A 21,504-nucleotide genomic window follows, 5' to 3' on the forward strand; every position below is an offset into this window, starting at 1 on the left:
AGGGACTTAGAAGAATTTTGTGATATTTTTTATTAAAATGGTGTATAAGGGTATATATATAAATATATTTTATGCACTGTATATGAGCTGGCGATTTCTAAGTCTGTGGTTCCGAGAGGGGGTAACCAGGCTCACTAATAAAGGTCAAGCCACTTGGCTGCCAGAATGCCCTGCTTCAGCACAGACCAGAAAGGCATTGTGATAAGCGTATCCCCGGTATAGTCAGGGGTTAATGGGAGTCGTCCCCGTCCCCCCAGTATACGGCCAGAACCATGGACCCGGTACTTGTGGTTCGGACTGTCTCCAACCAGCCATAATGTTGTGAGAGTGAAATTATGTCTAAGTCCAGCTTTGGTACATTAGAAGCAACTCTGAAACTTAACCTAAGCGTTTTTCGAAGCTACTTTTTGGCTAACTTCTTATAGGAAGGTCTAGGAGCTCTGAAAATGAACGTGCGCGTCTTTCACTCTTCCCGAGGGACTTAGAAGAATTTTGTGATATTTTTTATTAAAATGGTGTATAAGGGTATATATATATAAATATATTTTATGCACTGTATATGAGCTGGCGATTTCTAAGTCTGTGGTTCCGAGAGGGGGTAACCAGGCTCACTAATAAAGGTCAAGCCACTTGGCTGCCAGAATGCCCTGCTTCAGCACAGACCAGAAAGGCATTGTGATAAGCGTATCCCCGGTATAGTCAGGGGTTAATGGGAGTCGTCCCCGTCCCCCCAGTATACGGCCAGAACCATGGACCCGGTACTTGTGGTTCGGACTGTCTCCAACCAGCCATAATGTTGTGAGAGTGAAATTATGTCTAAGTCCAGCTTTGGTACATTAGAAGCAACTCTGAAACTTAACCTAAGCGTTTTTCGAAGCTACTTTTTGGCTAACTTCTTATAGGAAGGTTTAGGAGCTCTGAAAATGAACGTGCGCGTCTTTCACTCTTCCCGAGGGACTTAGAAGAATTTTGTGATATTTTTTATTAAAATGGTGTATAAGGGTATATATATAAATATATTTTATGCACTGTATATGAGCTGGCGATTTCTAAGTCTGTGGTTCCGAGAGGGGGTAACCAGGCTAACTAATAAAGGTCAAGCCACTTGGCTTCCAGAATGCCCTGCTTCAGCACAGACCAGAAAGGCATTGTGATAAGCGTATCCCCGGTATAGTCAGGGGTTAATGGGAGTCGTCCCCGCCCCCCCAGTATACGGCCAGAACCATGGACCCGGTACTTGTGGTTCGGACTGTCTCCAACCAGCCATAATGTTGTGAGAGTGAAATTATGTCTAAGTCCAGCTTTGGTACATTAGAAGCAACTCTGAAACTTAACCTAAGCGTTTTTCGAAGCTACTTTTTGGCTAACTTCTTATAGGAAGGTTTAGGAGTTCTGAAAATGAACGTGCGCGTCTTTCACTCTTCCCGAGGGACTTAGAAGAATTTTGTGATATTTTTTATTAAAATGGTGTATAAGGGTATATATATAAATATATTTTATGCACTGTATATGAGCTGGCGATTTCTAAGTCTGTGGTTCCGAGAGGGGGTAACCAGGCTAACTAATAAAGGTCAAGCCACTTGGCTGCCAGAATGCCCTGCTTCAGCACAGACCAGAAAGGCATTGTGATAAGCGTATCCCCGGTATAGTCAGGGGTTAATGGGAGTCGTCCCCGCCCCCCCAGTATACGGCCAGAACCATGGACCCGGTACTTGTGGTTCGGACTGTCTCCAACCAGCCATAATGTTGTGAGAGTGAAATTATGTCTAAGTCCAGCTTTGGTACATTAGAAGCAACTCTGAAACTTAACCTAAGCGTTTTTCGAAGCTACTTTTTGGCTAACTTCTTATAGGAAGGTCTAGGAGCTCTGAAAATGAACGTGCGCGTCTTTCACTCTTCGCGAGGGACTTAGAAGAATTTTGTGATATTTTTTATTAAAATGGTGTATAAGGGTATATATATAAATATATTTTATGCACTGTATATGAGCTGGCGATTTCTAAGTCTGTGGTTCCGAGAGGGGGTAACCAGGCTCACTAATAAAGGTCAAGCCACTTGGCTGCCAGAATGCCCTGCTTCAGCACAGACCAGAAAGGCATTGTGATAAGCGTATCCCCGGTATAGTCAGGGGTTAATGGGAGTCGTCCCCGTCCCCCCAGTATACGGCCAGAACCATGGACCCGGTACTTGTGGTTCGGACTGTCTCCAACCAGCCATAATGTTGTGAGAGTGAAATTATGTCTAAGTCCAGCTTTGGTACATTAGAAGCAACTCTGAAACTTAACCTAAGCGTTTTTCGAAGCTGCTTTTTGGCTAACTTCTTATAGGAAGGTCTAGGAGCTCTTAAAATGAACATGCGCGTCTTTCACTCTTCCAGAGGGACTTAGAAGAATTTTGTGATATTTTTTATTAAAATGGTGTATAAGGGTATATATATAAATATATTTTATGCACTGTATATGAGCTGGCGATTTCTAAGTCTGTGGTTCCGAGAGGGGGTAACTAGGCTCACTAATAAAGGTCAAGCCACTTGGCTGCCAGAATGCCCTGCTTCAGCACAGACCAGAAAGGCATTGTGATAAGCGTATCCCCGGTATAGTCAGGGGTTAATGGGAGTCGTCCCCATCCCCCCAGTATACGGCCAGAACCATGGACCCGGTACTTGTGGTTCGGACTGTCTCCAACCAGCCATAATGTTGTGAGAGTGAAATTATGTCTAAGTCCAGCTTTGGTACATTAGAAGCAACTCTGAAACTTAACCTAAGCGTTTTTCGAAGCTACTTTTTGGCTAACTTCTTATAGGAAGGTTTAGGAGCTCTGAAAATGAACGTGCGCGTCTTTCACTCTTCCCGAGGGACTTAGAAGAATTTTGTGATATTTTTTATTAAAATGGTGTATAAGGGTATATATATAAATATATTTTATGCACTGTATATGAGCTGGCGATTTCTAAGTCTGTGGTTCCGAGAGGGGGTAACCAGGCTAACTAATAAAGGTCAAGCCACTTGGCTGCCAGAATGCCCTGCTTCAGCACAGACCAGAAAGGCATTGTGATAAGCGTATCCCCGGTATAGTCAGGGGTTAATGGGAGTCGTCCCCGCCCCCCCAGTATACGGCCAGAACCATGGACCCGGTACTTGTGGTTCGGACTGTCTCCAACCAGCCATAATGTTGTGAGAGTGAAATTATGTCTAAGTCCAGCTTTGGTACATTAGAAGCAACTCTGAAACTTAACCTAAGCGTTTTTCGAAGCTGCTTTTTGGCTAACTTCTTATAGGAAGGTCTAGGAGCTCTGAAAATGAACGTGCGCGTCTTTCACTCTTCCAGAGGGACTTAGAAGAATTTTGTGATATTTTTTATTAAAATGGTGTATAAGGGTATATATATAAATATATTTTATGCACTGTATATGAGCTGGCGATTTCTAAGTCTGTGGTTCCGAGAGGGGGTAACCAGGCTCACTAATAAAGGTCAAGCCACTTGGCTGCCAGAATGCCCTGCTTCAGCACAGACCAGAAAGTCATTGTGATAAGCGTATCCCCGGTATAGTTAGGGGTTAATGGGAGTCGTCCCCGTCCCCCCAGTATAAGGCCAGAACCATGGACCCGGTACTTGTGGTTCGGACTGTCTCCAACCAGCCATAATGTTGTGAGAGTGAAATTATGTCTAAGTCCAGCTTTGGTACATTAGAAGCAACTCTGAAACTTAACCTAAGCGTTTTTCGAAGCTACTTTTTGGCTAACTTCTTATAGGAAGGTCTAGGAGCTCTGAAAATGAACGTGCGCGTCTTTCACTCTTCCCGAGGGACTTAGAAGAATTTTGTGATATTTTTTATTAAAATGGTGTATAAGGGTATATATATAAATATATTTTATGCACTGTATATGAGCTGGCGATTTCTAAGTCTGTGGTTCCGAGAGGGGGTAACCAGGCTAACTAATAAAGGTCAAGCCACTTGGCTGCCAGAATGCCCTGCTTCAGCACAGACCAGAAAGGCATTGTGATAAGCGTATCCCCGGTATAGTCAGGGGTTAATGGGAGTCGTCCCCGCCCCCCCAGTATACGGCCAGAACCATGGACCCGGTACTTGTGGTTCGGACTGTCTCCAACCAGCCATAATGTTGTGAGAGTGAAATTATGTCTAAGTCCAGCTTTGGTACATTAGAAGCAACTCTGAAACTTAACCTAAGCGTTTTTCGAAGCTGCTTTTTGGCTAACTTCTTATAGGAAGGTCTAGGAGCTCTGAAAATGAACATGCGCGTCTTTCACTCTTCCAGAGGGACTTAGAAGAATTTTGTGATATTTTTTATTAAAATGGTGTATAAGGGTATATATATAAATATATTTTATGCACTGTATATGAGCTGGCGATTTCTAAGTCTGTGGTTCCGAGAGGGGGTAACCAGGCTCACTAATAAAGGTCAAGCCACTTGGCTGCCAGAATGCCCTGCTTCAGCACAGACCAGAAAGGCATTGTGATAAGCGTATCCCCGGTATAGTCAGGGGTTAATGGGAGTCGTCCCCATCCCCCCAGTATACGGCCAGAACCATGGACCCGGTACTTGTGGTTCGGACTGTCTCCAACCAGCCATAATGTTGTGAGAGTGAAATTATGTCTAAGTCCAGCTTTGGTACATTAGAAGCAACTCTGAAACTTAACCTAAGCGTTTTTCGAAGCTACTTTTTGGCTAACTTCTTATAGGAAGGTCTAGGAGCTCTGAAAATGAACGTGCGCGTCTTTCACTCTTCGCGAGGGACTTAGAAGAATTTTGTGATATTTTTTATTAAAATGGTGTATAAGGGTATATATATAAATATATTTTATGCACTGTATATGAGCTGGCGATTTCTAAGTCTGTGGTTCCGAGAGGGGGTAACCAGGCTCACTAATAAAGGTCAAGCCACTTGGCTGCCAGAATGCCCTGCTTCAGCACAGACCAGAAAGGCATTGTGATAAGCGTATCCCCGGTATAGTCAGGGGTTAATGGGAGTCGTCCCCGTCCCCCCAGTATACGGCCAGAACCATGGACCCGGTACTTGTGGTTCGGACTGTCTCCAACCAGCCATAATGTTGTGAGAGTGAAATTATGTCTAAGTCCAGCTTTGGTACATTAGAAGCAACTCTGAAACTTAACCTAAGCGTTTTTCGAAGCTGCTTTTTGGCTAACTTCTTATAGGAAGGTCTAGGAGCTCTGAAAATGAACATGCGCGTCTTTCACTCTTCCAGAGGGACTTAGAAGAATTTTGTGATATTTTTTATTAAAATGGTGTATAAGGGTATATATATAAATATATTTTATGCACTGTATATGAGCTGGCGATTTCTAAGTCTGTGGTTCCGAGAGGGGGTAACTAGGCTCACTAATAAAGGTCAAGCCACTTGGCTGCCAGAATGCCCTGCTTCAGCACAGACCAGAAAGGCATTGTGATAAGCGTATCCCCGGTATAGTCAGGGGTTAATGGGAGTCGTCCCCATCCCCCCAGTATACGGCCAGAACCATGGACCCGGTACTTGTGGTTCGGACTGTCTCCAACCAGCCATAATGTTGTGAGAGTGAAATTATGTCTAAGTCCAGCTTTGGTACATTAGAAGCAACTCTGAAACTTAACCTAAGCGTTTTTCGAAGCTACTTTTTGGCTAACTTCTTATAGGAAGGTTTAGGAGCTCTGAAAATGAACGTGCGCGTCTTTCACTCTTCCCGAGGGACTTAGAAGAATTTTGTGATATTTTTTATTAAAATGGTGTATAAGGGTATATATATAAATATATTTTATGCACTGTATATGAGCTGGCGATTTCTAAGTCTGTGGTTCCGAGAGGGGGTAACCAGGCTAACTAATAAAGGTCAAGCCACTTGGCTGCCAGAATGCCCTGCTTCAGCACAGACCAGAAAGGCATTGTGATAAGCGTATCCCCGGTATAGTCAGGGGTTAATGGGAGTCGTCCCCGCCCCCCCAGTATACGGCCAGAACCATGGACCCGGTACTTGTGGTTCGGACTGTCTCCAACCAGCCATAATGTTGTGAGAGTGAAATTATGTCTAAGTCCAGCTTTGGTACATTAGAAGCAACTCTGAAACTTAACCTAAGCGTTTTTCGAAGCTGCTTTTTGGCTAACTTCTTATAGGAAGGTCTAGGAGCTCTGAAAATGAACGTGCGCGTCTTTCACTCTTCCAGAGGGACTTAGAAGAATTTTGTGATATTTTTTATTAAAATGGTGTATAAGGGTATATATATAAATATATTTTATGCACTGTATATGAGCTGGCGATTTCTAAGTCTGTGGTTCCGAGAGGGGGTAACCAGGCTCACTAATAAAGGTCAAGCCACTTGGCTGCCAGAATGCCCTGCTTCAGCACAGACCAGAAAGTCATTGTGATAAGCGTATCCCCGGTATAGTTAGGGGTTAATGGGAGTCGTCCCCGTCCCCCCAGTATACGGCCAGAACCATGGACCCGGTACTTGTGGTTCGGACTGTCTCCAACCAGCCATAATGTTGTGAGAGTGAAATTATGTCTAAGTCCAGCTTTGGTACATTAGAAGCAACTCTGAAACTTAACCTAAGCGTTTTTCGAAGCTACTTTTTGGCTAACTTCTTATAGGAAGGTCTAGGAGCTCTGAAAATGAACGTGCGCGTCTTTCACTCTTCCCGAGGGACTTAGAAGAATTTTGTGATATTTTTTATTAAAATGGTGTATAAGGGTATATATATAAATATATTTTATGCACTGTATATGAGCTGGCGATTTCTAAGTCTGTGGTTCCGAGAGGGGGTAACCAGGCTAACTAATAAAGGTCAAGCCACTTGGCTGCCAGAATGCCCTGCTTCAGCACAGACCAGAAAGGCATTGTGATAAGCGTATCCCCGGTATAGTCAGGGGTTAATGGGAGTCGTCCCCGCCCCCCCAGTATACGGCCAGAACCATGGACCCGGTACTTGTGGTTCGGACTGTCTCCAACCAGCCATAATGTTGTGAGAGTGAAATTATGTCTAAGTCCAGCTTTGGTACATTAGAAGCAACTCTGAAACTTAACCTAAGCGTTTTTCGAAGCTGCTTTTTGGCTAACTTCTTATAGGAAGGTCTAGGAGCTCTGAAAATGAACGTGCGCGTCTTTCACTCTTCCAGAGGGACTTAGAAGAATTTTGTGATATTTTTTATTAAAATGGTGTATAAGGGTATATATATAAATATATTTTATGCACTGTATATGAGCTGGCGATTTCTAAGTCTGTGGTTCCGAGAGGGGGTAACCAGGCTCACTAATAAAGGTCAAGCCACTTGGCTGCCAGAATGCCCTGCTTCAGCACAGACCAGAAAGTCATTGTGATAAGCGTATCCCCGGTATAGTTAGGGGTTAATGGGAGTCGTCCCCTTCCCCCCAGTATACGGCCAGAACCATGGACCCGGTACTTGTGGTTCGGACTGTCTCCAACCAGCCATAATGTTGTGAGAGTGAAATTATGTCTAAGTCCAGCTTTGGTACATTAGAAGCAACTCTGAAACTTAACCTAAGCGTTTTTCGAAGCTACTTTTTGGCTAACTTCTTATAGGAAGGTCTAGGAGCTCTGAAAATGAACGTGCGCGTCTTTCACTCTTCCCGAGGGACTTAGAAGAATTTTGTGATATTTTTTATTAAAATGGTGTATAAGGGTATATACAGTATATAAATATATTTTATGCACTGTATATGAGCTGGCGATTTCTAAGTCTGTGGTTCCAAGAGGGGGTAACCAGGCTCACTAATAAAGGTCAAGCCACTTGGCTGCCAGAATGCCCTGCTTCAGCACAGACCAGAAAGGCATTGTGATAAGCGTATCCCCGGTATAGTCAGGGGTTAATGGGAGTCGTCCCCGTCCCCCCAGTTTACGGCCAGAACCATGGACCCGGTACTTGTGGTTCGGACTGTCTCCAACCAGCCATAATGTTGTGAGAGTGAAATTATGTCTAAGTCCAGCTTTGGTACATTAGAAGCAACTCTGAAACTTAACCTAAGCGTTTTTCGAAGCTGCTTTTTGGCTAACTTCTTATAGGAAGGTCTAAGTGCTCTGAAAATGAACGTGCGCGTCTTTCACTCTTCCCGAGGGACTTAGAAGAATTTTGTGATATTTTTTATTAAAATGGTGTATAAGGGTATATATATAAATATATTTTATGCACTGTATATGAGCTGGCGATTTCTAAGTCTGTGGTTCCGAGAGGGGGTAACCAGGCTCACTAATAAAGGTCAAGCCACTTGGCTGCCAGAATGCCCTGCTTCAGCACAGACCAGAAAGGCATTGTGATAAGCGTATCCCCGGTATAGTCAGGGGTTAATGGGAGTCGTCCCCATCCCCCCAGTATACGGCCAGAACCATGGACCCGGTACTTGTGGTTCGGACTGTCTCCAACCAGCCATAATGTTGTGAGAGTGAAATTATGTCTAAGTCCAGCTTTGGTACATTAGAAGCAACTCTGAAACTTAACCTAAGCGTTTTTCGAAGCTACTTTTTGGCTAACTTCTTATAGGAAGGTTTAGGAGCTCTGAAAATGAACGTGCGCGTCTTTCACTCTTCCCGAGGGACTTAGAAGAATTTTGTGATATTTTTTATTAAAATGGTGTATAAGGGTATATATATAAATATATTTTATGCACTGTATATGAGCTGGCGATTTCTAAGTCTGTGGTTCCGAGAGGGGGTAACCAGGCTAACTAATAAAGGTCAAGCCACTTGGCTGCCAGAATGCCCTGCTTCAGCACAGACCAGAAAGGCATTGTGATAAGCGTATCCCCGGTATAGTCAGGGGTTAATGGGAGTCGTCCCCGCCCCCCCAGTATACGGCCAGAACCATGGACCCGGTACTTGTGGTTCGGACTGTCTCCAACCAGCCATAATGTTGTGAGAGTGAAATTATGTCTAAGTCCAGCTTTGGTACATTAGAAGCAACTCTGAAACTTAACCTAAGCGTTTTTCGAAGCTGCTTTTTGGCTAACTTCTTATAGGAAGGTCTAGGAGCTCTGAAAATGAACGTGCGCGTCTTTCACTCTTCCAGAGGGACTTAGAAGAATTTTGTGATATTTTTTATTAAAATGGTGTATAAGGGTATATATATAAATATATTTTATGCACTGTATATGAGCTGGCGATTTCTAAGTCTGTGGTTCCGAGAGGGGGTAACCAGGCTCACTAATAAAGGTCAAGCCACTTGGCTGCCAGAATGCCCTGCTTCAGCACAGACCAGAAAGTCATTGTGATAAGCGTATCCCCGGTATAGTTAGGGGTTAATGGGAGTCGTCCCCGTCCCCCCAGTATACGGCCAGAACCATGGACCCGGTACTTGTGGTTCGGACTGTCTCCAACCAGCCATAATGTTGTGAGAGTGAAATTATGTCTAAGTCCAGCTTTGGTACATTAGAAGCAACTCTGAAACTTAACCTAAGCGTTTTTCGAAGCTACTTTTTGGCTAACTTCTTATAGGAAGGTCTAGGAGCTCTGAAAATGAACGTGCGCGTCTTTCACTCTTCCCGAGGGACTTAGAAGAATTTTGTGATATTTTTTATTAAAATGGTGTATAAGGGTATATATATAAATATATTTTATGCACTGTATATGAGCTGGCGATTTCTAAGTCTGTGGTTCCGAGAGGGGGTAACCAGGCTAACTAATAAAGGTCAAGCCACTTGGCTGCCAGAATGCCCTGCTTCAGCACAGACCAGAAAGGCATTGTGATAAGCGTATCCCCGGTATAGTCAGGGGTTAATGGGAGTCGTCCCCGCCCCCCCAGTATACGGCCAGAACCATGGACCCGGTACTTGTGGTTCGGACTGTCTCCAACCAGCCATAATGTTGTGAGAGTGAAATTATGTCTAAGTCCAGCTTTGGTACATTAGAAGCAACTCTGAAACTTAACCTAAGCGTTTTTCGAAGCTGCTTTTTGGCTAACTTCTTATAGGAAGGTCTAGGAGCTCTGAAAATGAACGTGCGCGTCTTTCACTCTTCCAGAGGGACTTAGAAGAATTTTGTGATATTTTTTATTAAAATGGTGTATAAGGGTATATATATAAATATATTTTATGCACTGTATATGAGCTGGCGATTTCTAAGTCTGTGGTTCCGAGAGGGGGTAACCAGGCTCACTAATAAAGGTCAAGCCACTTGGCTGCCAGAATGCCCTGCTTCAGCACAGACCAGAAAGTCATTGTGATAAGCGTATCCCCGGTATAGTTAGGGGTTAATGGGAGTCGTCCCCTTCCCCCCAGTATACGGCCAGAACCATGGACCCGGTACTTGTGGTTCGGACTGTCTCCAACCAGCCATAATGTTGTGAGAGTGAAATTATGTCTAAGTCCAGCTTTGGTACATTAGAAGCAACTCTGAAACTTAACCTAAGCGTTTTTCGAAGCTACTTTTTGGCTAACTTCTTATAGGAAGGTCTAGGAGCTCTGAAAATGAACGTGCGCGTCTTTCACTCTTCCCGAGGGACTTAGAAGAATTTTGTGATATTTTTTATTAAAATGGTGTATAAGGGTATATACAGTATATAAATATATTTTATGCACTGTATATGAGCTGGCGATTTCTAAGTCTGTGGTTCCAAGAGGGGGTAACCAGGCTCACTAATAAAGGTCAAGCCACTTGGCTGCCAGAATGCCCTGCTTCAGCACAGACCAGAAAGGCATTGTGATAAGCGTATCCCCGGTATAGTCAGGGGTTAATGGGAGTCGTCCCCGTCCCCCCAGTTTACGGCCAGAACCATGGACCCGGTACTTGTGGTTCGGACTGTCTCCAACCAGCCATAATGTTGTGAGAGTGAAATTATGTCTAAGTCCAGCTTTGGTACATTAGAAGCAACTCTGAAACTTAACCTAAGCGTTTTTCGAAGCTGCTTTTTGGCTAACTTCTTATAGGAAGGTCTAAGTGCTCTGAAAATGAACGTGCGCGTCTTTCACTCTTCCCGAGGGACTTAGAAGAATTTTGTGATATTTTTTATTAAAATGGTGTATAAGGGTATATATATAAATATATTTTATGCACTGTATATGAGCTGGCGATTTCTAAGTCTGTGGTTCCGAGAGGGGGTAACCAGGCTCACTAATAAAGGTCAAGCCACTTGGCTGCCAGAATGCCCTGCTTCAGCACAGACCAGAAAGGCATTGTGATAAGCGTATCCCCGGTATAGTCAGGGGTTAATGGGAGTCGTCCCCATCCCCCCAGTATACGGCCAGAACCATGGACCCGGTACTTGTGGTTCGGACTGTCTCCAACCAGCCATAATGTTGTGAGAGTGAAATTATGTCTAAGTCCAGCTTTGGTACATTAGAAGCAACTCTGAAACTTAACCTAAGCGTTTTTCGAAGCTACTTTTTGGCTAACTTCTTATAGGAAGGTTTAGGAGCTCTGAAAATGAACGTGCGCGTCTTTCACTCTTCCCGAGGGACTTAGAAGAATTTTGTGATATTTTTTATTAAAATGGTGTATAAGGGTATATATATAAATATATTTTATGCACTGTATATGAGCTGGCGATTTCTAAGTCTGTGGTTCCGAGAGGGGGTAACCAGGCTAACTAATAAAGGTCAAGCCACTTGGCTGCCAGAATGCCCTGCTTCAGCACAGACCAGAAAGGCATTGTGATAAGCGTATCCCCGGTATAGTCAGGGGTTAATGGGAGTCGTCCCCGCCCCCCCAGTATACGGCCAGAACCATGGACCCGGTACTTGTGGTTCGGACTGTCTCCAACCAGCCATAATGTTGTGAGAGTGAAATTATGTCTAAGTCCAGCTTTGGTACATTAGAAGCAACTCTGAAACTTAACCTAAGCGTTTTTCGAAGCTACTTTTTGGCTAACTTCTTATAGGAAGGTTTAGGAGCTCTGAAAATGAACGTGCGCGTCTTTCACTCTTCCCGAGGGACTTAGAAGAATTTTGTGATATTTTTTATTAAAATGGTGTATAAGGGTATATATATAAATATATTTTATGCACTGTATATGAGCTGGCGATTTCTAAGTCTGTGGTTCCGAGAGGGGGTAACCAGGCTAACTAATAAAGGTCAAGCCACTTGGCTGCCAGAATGCCCTGCTTCAGCACAGACCAGAAAGGCATTGTGATAAGCGTATCCCCGCTATAGTCAGGGGTTAATGGGAGTCGTCCCCGCCCCCCCAGTATACGGCCAGAACCATGGACCCGGTACTTGTGGTTCGGACTGTCTCCAACCAGCCATAATGTTGTGAGAGTGAAATTATGTCTAAGTCCAGCTTTGGTACATTAGAAGCAACTCTGAAACTTAACCTAAGCGTTTTTCGAAGCTGCTTTTTGGCTAACTTCTTATAGGAAGGTCTAGGAGCTCTGAAAATGAACGTGCGCGTCTTTCACTCTTCCAGAGGGACTTAGAAGAATTTTGTGATATTTTTTATTAAAATGGTGTATAAGGGTATATATATAAATATATTTTATGCACTGTATATGAGCTGGCGATTTCTAAGTCTGTGGTTCCGAGAGGGGGTAACCAGGCTCACTAATAAAGGTCAAGCCACTTGGCTGCCAGAATGCCCTGCTTCAGCACAGACCAGAAAGTCATTGTGATAAGCGTATCCCCGGTATAGTTAGGGGTTAATGGGAGTCGTCCCCTTCCCCCCAGTATACGGCCAGAACCATGGACCCGGTACTTGTGGTTCGGACTGTCTCCAACCAGCCATAATGTTGTGAGAGTGAAATTATGTCTAAGTCCAGCTTTGGTACATTAGAAGCAACTCTGAAACTTAACCTAAGCGTTTTTCGAAGCTACTTTTTGGCTAACTTCTTATAGGAAGGTCTAGGAGCTCTGAAAATGAACGTGCGCGTCTTTCACTCTTCCCGAGGGACTTAGAAGAATTTTGTGATATTTTTTATTAAAATGGTGTATAAGGGTATATATATAAATATATTTTATGCACTGTATATGAGCTGGCGATTTCTAAGTCTGTGGTTCCGAGAGGGGGTAACCAGGCTCACTAATAAAGGTCAAGCCACTTGGCTGCCAGAATGCCCTGCTTCAGCACAGACCAGAAAGGCATTGTGATAAGCGTATCCCCGGTATAGTCAGGGGTTAATGGGAGTCGTCCCCGTCCCCCCAGTTTACGGCCAGAACCATGGACCCGGTACTTGTGGTTCGGACTGTCTCCAACCAGCCATAATGTTGTGAGAGTGAAATTATGTCTAAGTCCAGCTTTGGTACATTAGAAGCAACTCTGAAACTTAACCTAAGCGTTTTTCGAAGCTGCTTTTTGGCTAACTTCTTATAGGAAGGTCTAAGAGCTCTGAAAATGAACGTGCGCGTCTTTCACTCTTCCCGAGGGACTTAGAAGAATTTTGTGATATTTTTTATTAAAATGGTGTATAAGGGTATATATATAAATATATTTTATGCACTGTATATGAGCTGGCGATTTCTAAGTCTGTGGTTCCGAGAGGGGGTAACCATGCTCACTAATAAAGGTCAAGCCACTTGGCTGCCAGAATGCCCTGCTTCAGCACAGACCAGAAAGGCATTGTGATAAGCGTATCCCCGGTATAGTCAGGGGTTAATGGGAGTCGTCCCCGTCCCCCCAGTTTACGGCCAGAACCATGGACCCGGTACTTGTGGTTCGGACTGTCTCCAACCAGCCATAATGTTGTGAGAGTGAAATTATGTCTAAGTCCAGCTTTGGTACATTAGAAGCAACTCTGAAACTTAACCTAAGCGTTTTTCGAAGCTGCTTTTTGGCTAACTTCTTATAGGAAGGTCTAAGTGCTCTGAAAATGAACGTGCGCGTCTTTCACTCTTCCCGAGGGACTTAGAAGAATTTTGTGATATTTTTTATTAAAATGGTGTATAAGGGTATATATATAAATATATTTTATGCACTGTATATGAGCTGGCGATTTCTAAGTCTGTGGTTCCGAGAGGGGGTAACCAGGCTCACTAATAAAGGTCAAGCCACTTGGCTGCCAGAATGCCCTGCTTCAGCACAGACCAGAAAGGCATTGTGATAAGCGTATCCCCGGTATAGTCAGGGGTTAATGGGAGTCGTCCCCATCCCCCCAGTATACGGCCAGAACCATGGACCCGGTACTTGTGGTTCGGACTGTCTCCAACCAGCCATAATGTTGTGAGAGTGAAATTATGTCTAAGTCCAGCTTTGGTACATTAGAAGCAACTCTGAAACTTAACCTAAGCGTTTTTCGAAGCTACTTTTTGGCTAACTTCTTATAGGAAGGTTTAGGAGCTCTGAAAATGAACGTGCGCGTCTTTCACTCTTCCCGAGGGACTTAGAAGAATTTTGTGATATTTTTTATTAAAATGGTGTATAAGGGTATATATATAAATATATTTTATGCACTGTATATGAGCTGGCGATTTCTAAGTCTGTGGTTCCGAGAGGGGGTAACCAGGCTAACTAATAAAGGTCAAGCCACTTGGCTGCCAGAATGCCCTGCTTCAGCACAGACCAGAAAGGCATTGTGATAAGCGTATCCCCGGTATAGTCAGGGGTTAATGGGAGTCGTCCCCGCCCCCCCAGTATACGGCCAGAACCATGGACCCGGTACTTGTGGTTCGGACTGTCTCCAACCAGCCATAATGTTGTGAGAGTGAAATTATGTCTAAGTCCAGCTTTGGTACATTAGAAGCAACTCTGAAACTTAACCTAAGCGTTTTTCGAAGCTACTTTTTGGCTAACTTCTTATAGGAAGGTTTAGGAGCTCTGAAAATGAACGTGCGCGTCTTTCACTCTTCCCGAGGGACTTAGAAGAATTTTGTGATATTTTTTATTAAAATGGTGTATAAGGGTATATATATAAATATATTTTATGCACTGTATATGAGCTGGCGATTTCTAAGTCTGTGGTTCCGAGAGGGGGTAACCAGGCTAACTAATAAAGGTCAAGCCACTTGGCTGCCAGAATGCCCTGCTTCAGCACAGACCAGAAAGGCATTGTGATAAGCGTATCCCCGCTATAGTCAGGGGTTAATGGGAGTCGTCCCCGCCCCCCCAGTATACGGCCAGAACCATGGACCCGGTACTTGTGGTTCGGACTGTCTCCAACCAGCCATAATGTTGTGAGAGTGAAATTATGTCTAAGTCCAGCTTTGGTACATTAGAAGCAACTCTGAAACTTAACCTAAGCGTTTTTCGAAGCTGCTTTTTGGCTAACTTCTTATAGGAAGGTCTAGGAGCTCTGAAAATGAACGTGCGCGTCTTTCACTCTTCCAGAGGGACTTAGAAGAATTTTGTGATATTTTTTATTAAAATGGTGTATAAGGGTATATATATAAATATATTTTATGCACTGTATATGAGCTGGCGATTTCTAAGTCTGTGGTTCCGAGAGGGGGTAACCAGGCTCACTAATAAAGGTCAAGCCACTTGGCTGCCAGAATGCCCTGCTTCAGCACAGACCAGAAAGTCATTGTGATAAGCGTATCCCCGGTATAGTTAGGGGTTAATGGGAGTCGTCCCCTTCCCCCCAGTATACGGCCAGAACCATGGACCCGGTACTTGTGGTTCGGACTGTCTCCAACCAGCCATAATGTTGTGAGAGTGAAATTATGTCTAAGTCCAGCTTTGGTACATTAGAAGCAACTCTGAAACTTAACCTAAGCGTTTTTCGAAGCTACTTTTTGGCTAACTTCTTATAGGAAGGTCTAGGAGCTCTGAAAATGAACGTGCGCGTCTTTCACTCTTCCCGAGGGACTTAGAAGAATTTTGTGATATTTTTTATTAAAATGGTGTATAAGGGTATATATATAAATATATTTTATGCACTGTATATGAGCTGGCGATTTCTAAGTCTGTGGTTCCGAGAGGGGGTAACCAGGCTCACTAATAAAGGTCAAGCCACTTGGCTGCCAGAATGCCCTGCTTCAGCACAGACCAGAAAGGCATTGTGATAAGCGTATCCCCGGTATAGTCAGGGGTTAATGGGAGTCGTCCCCGTCCCCCCAGTTTACGGCCAGAACCATGGACCCGGTACTTGTGGTTCGGACTGTCTCCAACCAGCCATAATGTTGTGAGAGTGAAATTATGTCTAAGTCCAGCTTTGGTACATTAGAAGCAACTCTGAAACTTAACCTAAGCGTTTTTCGAAGCTGCTTTTTGGCTAACTTCTTATAGGAAGGTCTAAGAGCTCTGAAAATGAACGTGCGCGTCTTTCACTCTTCCCGAGGGACTTAGAAGAATTTTGTGATATTTTTTATTAAAATGGTGTATAAGGGTATATATATAAATATATTTTATGCACTGTATATGAGCTGGCGATTTCTAAGTCTGTGGTTCCGAGAGGGGGTAACCATGCTCACTAATAAAGGTCAAGCCACTTGGCTGCCAGAATGCCCTGCTTCAGCACAGACCAGAAAGGCATTGTGATAAGCGTATCCCCGGTATAGTCAGGGGTTAATGGGAGTCGTCCCCGTCCCCCCAGTATACGGCCAGAACCATGGACCCGGTACTTGTGGTTCGGACTGTCTCCAACCAGCCATAATGTTGTGAGAGTGAAATTATGTCTAAGTCCAGCTTTGGTACATTAGAAGCAACTCTGAAACTTAACCTAAGCGTTTTTCGAAGCTACTTTTTGGCTAACTTCTTATAGGAAGGTCTAGGAGCTCTGAAAATGAACGTGCGCGTCTTTCACTCTTCCCGAGGGACTTAGAAGAATTTTGTGATATTTTTTATTAAAATGGTGTATAAGGGTATATATATAAATATATTTTATGCACTGTATATGAGCTGGCGATTTCTAAGTCTGTGGTTCCGAGAGGGGGTAACCAGGCTCACTAATAAAGGTCAAGCCACTTGGCTGCCAGAATGCCCTGCTTCAGCACAGACCAGAAAGGCATTGTGATAAGCGTATCCCCGGTATAGTCAGGGGTTAATGGGAGTCGTCCCCGTCCCCCCAGTATACGGCCAGAACCATGGACCCGGTACTTGTGGTTCGGACTGTCTCCAACCAGCCATAATGTTGTGAGAGTGAAATTATGTCTAAGTCCAGCTTTGGTACATTAGAAGCAACTCTGAAACTTAACCTAAGCGTTTTTCGAAGCTGCTTTTTGGCTAACTTCTTATAGGAAGGTCTAGGAGCTCTGAAAATGAACATGCGCGTCTTTCACTCTTCCAGAGGGACTTAGAAGAATTTTGTGATATTTTTTATTAAAATGGTGTATAAGGGTATATATATATAAATATATTTTATGCACTGTATATGAGCTGGCGATTTCTAAGTCTGTGGTTCCGAGAGGGGGTAACCAGGCTCACTAATAAAGGTCAAGCCACTTGGCTGCCAGAATGCCCTGCTTCAGCACAGACCAGAAAGGCATTGTGATAAGCGTATCCCCGGTATAGTCAGGGGTTAATGGGAGTCGTCCCCATCCCCCCAGTATACGGCCAGAACCATGGACCCGGTACTTGTGGTTCGGACTGTCTCCAACCAGCCATAATGTTGTGAGAGTGAAATTATGTCTAAGTCCAGGTTTGGTACATTAGAAGCAACTCTGAAACTTAACCTAAGCGTTTTTCGAAGCTACTTTTTGGCTAACTTCTTATAGGAAGGTTTAGGAGTTCTGAAAATGAACGTGCGCGTCTTTCACTCTTCCCGAGGGACTTAGAAGAATTTTGTGATATTTTTTATTAAAATGGTGTATAAGGGTATATATATAAATATATTTTATGCACGGTATATGAGCTGGCGATTTCTAAGTCTGTGGTTCCGAGAGGGGGTAACCAGGCTAACTAATAAAGGTCAAGCCACTTGGCTGCCAGAATGCCCTGCTTCAGCACAGACCAGAAAGGCATTGTGATAAGCGTATCCCCGGTATAGTCAGGGGTTAATGGGAGTCGTCCCCGCCCCCCCAGTATACGGCCAGAACCATGGACCCGGTACTTGTGGTTCGGACTGTCTCCAACCAGCCATAATGTTGTGAGAGTGAAATTATGTCTAAGTCCAGCTTTGGTACATTAGAAGCAACTCTGAAACTTAACCTAAGCGTTTTTCGAAGCTACTTTTTGGCTAACTTCTTATAGGAAGGTCTAGGAGCTCTGAAAATGAACGTGCGCGTCTTTTACTCTTCCCGAGGGACTTAGAAGAATTTTGTGATATTTTTTATTAAAATGGTGTATAAGGGTATATATATAAATATATTTTATGCACTGTATATGAGCTGGCGATTTCTAAGTCTGTGGTTCCGAGAGGGGGTAACCAGGCTCACTAATAAAGGTCAAGCCACTTGGCTGCCAGAATGCCCTGCTTCAGCACAGACCAGAAAGGCATTGTGATAAGCGTATCCCCGGTATAGTCAGGGGTTAATGGGAGTCGTCCCCGTCCCCCCAGTATACGGCCAGAACCATGGACCCGGTACTTGTGGTTCGGACTGTCTCCAACCAGCCATAATGTTGTGAGAGTGAAATTATGTCTAAGTCCAGCTTTGGTACATTAGAAGCAACTCTGAAACTTAACCTAAGCGTTTTTCGAAGCTGCTTTTTGGCTAACTTCTTATAGGAAGGTCTAGGAGCTCTGAAAATGAACGTGCGCGTCTTTCACTCTTCCCGAGGGACTTAGAAGAATTTTGTGATATTTTTTATTAAAATGGTGTATAAGGGTATATATATAAATATATTTTATGCACTGTATATGAGCTGGCGATTTCTAAGTCTGTGGTTCCGAGAGGGGGTAACTAGGCTCACTAATAAAGGTCAAGCCACTTGGCTGCCAGAATGCCCTGCTTCAGCACAGACCAGAAAGGCATTGTGATAAGCGTATCCCCGGTATAGTCAGGGGTTAATGGGAGTCGTCCCCATCCCCCCAGTATACGGCCAGAACCATGGACCCGGTACTTGTGGTTCGGACTGTCTCCAACCAGCCATAATGTTGTGAGAGTGAAATTATGTCTAAGTCCAGCTTTGGTACATTAGAAGCAACACTGAAACTTAACCTAAGCGTTTTTCGAAGCTACTTTTTGGCTAACTTCTTATAGGAAGGTTTAGGAGCTCTGAAAATGAACGTGCGCGTCTTTCACTCTTCCCGAGGGACTTAGAAGAATTTTGTGATATTTTTTATTAAAATGGTGTATAAGGGTATATATATAAATATATTTTATGCACTGTATATGAGCTGGCGATTTCTAAGTCTGTGGTTCCGAGAGGGGGTAACCAGGCTAACTAATAAAGGTCAAGCCACTTGGCTGCCAGAATGCCCTGCTTCAGCACAGACCAGAAAGGCATTGTGATAAGCGTATCCCCGGTATAGTCAGGGGTTAATGGGAGTCGTCCCCGCCCCCCCAGTATACGGCCAGAACCATGGACCCGGTACTTGTGGTTCGGACTGTCTCCAACCAGCCATAATGTTGTGAGAGTGAAATTATGTCTAAGTCCAGCTTTGGTACATTAGAAGCAACTCTGAAACTTAACCTAAGCGTTTTTCGAAGCTGCTTTTTGGCTAACTTCTTATAGGAAGGTCTAGGAGCTCTGAAAATGAACGTGCGCGTCTTTCACTCTTCCAGAGGGACTTAGAAGAATTTTGTGATATTTTTTATTAAAATGGTGTATAAGGGTATATATATAAATATATTTTATGCACTGTATATGAGCTGGCGATTTCTAAGTCTGTGGTTCCGAGAGGGGGTAACCAGGCTCACTAATAAAGGTCAAGCCACTTGGCTGCCAGAATGCCCTGCTTCAGCACAGACCAGAAAGTCATTGTGATAAGCGTATCCCCGGTATAGTTAGGGGTTAATGGGAGTCGTCCCCGTCCCCCCAGTATACGGCCAGAACCATGGACCCGGTACTTGTGGTTCGGACTGTCTCCAACCAGCCATAATGTTGTGAGAGTGAAATTATGTCTAAGTCCAGCTTTGGTACATTAGAAGCAACTCTGAAACTTAACCTAAGCGTTTTTCGAAGCTACTTTTTGGCTAACTTCTTATAGGAAGGTCTAGGAGCTCTGAAAATGAACGTGCGCGTCTTTCACTCTTCCCGAGGGACTTAGAAGAATTTTGTGATATTTTTTATTAAAATGGTGTATAAGGGTATATATATAAATATATTTTATGCACTGTATATGAGCTGGCGATTTCTAAGTCTGTGGTTCCGAGAGGGGGTAACCAGGCTCACTAATAAAGGTCAAGCCACTTGGCTGCCAGAATGCCCTGCTTCAGCACAGACCAGAAAGGCATTGTGATAAGCGTATCCCCGGTATAGTCAGGGGTTAATGGGAGTCGTCCCCATCCCCCCAGTATACGGCCAGAACCATGGACCCGGTACTTGTGGTTCGGACTGTCTCCAACCAGCCATAATGTTGTGAGAGTGAAATTATGTCTAAGTCCAGCTTTGGTACATTAGAAGCAACTCTGAAACTTAACCTAAGCGTTTTTCGAAGCTACTTTTTGGCTAACTTCTTATAGGAAGGTTTAGGAGCTCTGAAAATGAACGTGCGCGTCTTTCACTCTTCCCGAGGGACTTAGAAGAATTTTGTGATATTTTTTATTAAAATGGTGTATAAGGGTATATATATAAATATATTTTATGCACTGTATATGAGCTGGCGATTTCTAAGTCTGTGGTTCCGAGAGGGGGTAACCAGGCTAACTAATAAAGGTCAAGCCACTTGGCTGCCAGAATGCCCTGCTTCAGCACAGACCAGAAAGGCATTGTGATAAGCGTATCCCCGGTATAGTCAGGGGTTAATGGGAGTCGTCCCCGCCCCCCCAGTATACGGCCAGAACCATGGACCCGGTACTTGTGGTTCGGACTGTCTCCAACCAGCCATAATGTTGTGAGAGTGAAATTATGTCTAAGTCCAGCTTTGGTACATTAGAAGCAACTCTGAAACTTAACCTAAGCGTTTTTCGAAGCTGCTTTTTGGCTAACTTCTTATAGGAAGGTCTAGGAGCTCTGAAAATGAACGTGCGCGTCTTTCACTCTTCCAGAGGGACTTAGAAGAATTTTGTGATATTTTTTATTAAAATGGTGTATAAGGGTATATATATAAATATATTTTATGCACTGTATATGAGCTGGCGATTTCTAAGTCTGTGGTTCCGAGAGGGGGTAACCAGGCTCACTAATAAAGGTCAAGCCACTTGGCTGCCAGAATGCCCTGCTTCAGCACAGACCAGAAAGTCATTGTGATAAGCGTATCCCCGGTATAGTTAGGGGTTAATGGGAGTCGTCCCCGTCCCCCCAGTATACGGCCAGAACCATGGACCCGGTACTTGTGGTTCGGACTGTCTCCAACCAGCCATAATGTTGTGAGAGTGAAATTATGTCTAAGTCCAGCTTTGGTACATTAGAAGCAACTCTGAAACTTAACCTAAGCGTTTTTCGAAGCTACTTTTTGGCTAACTTCTTATAGGAAGGTCTAGGAGCTCTGAAAATGAACGTGCGCGTCTTTCACTCTTCCCGAGGGACTTAGAAGAATTTTGTGATATTTTTTATTAAAATGGTGTATAAGGGTATATATATAAATATATTTTATGCACTGTATATGAGCTGGCGATTTCTAAGTCTGTGGTTCCGA

The sequence above is a fragment of the Ascaphus truei genome, chromosome 5 (genome assembly GCF_040206685.1).
Source record: "Ascaphus truei isolate aAscTru1 chromosome 5, aAscTru1.hap1, whole genome shotgun sequence".
Lineage (NCBI taxonomy): Eukaryota > Metazoa > Chordata > Amphibia > Anura > Ascaphidae > Ascaphus > Ascaphus truei.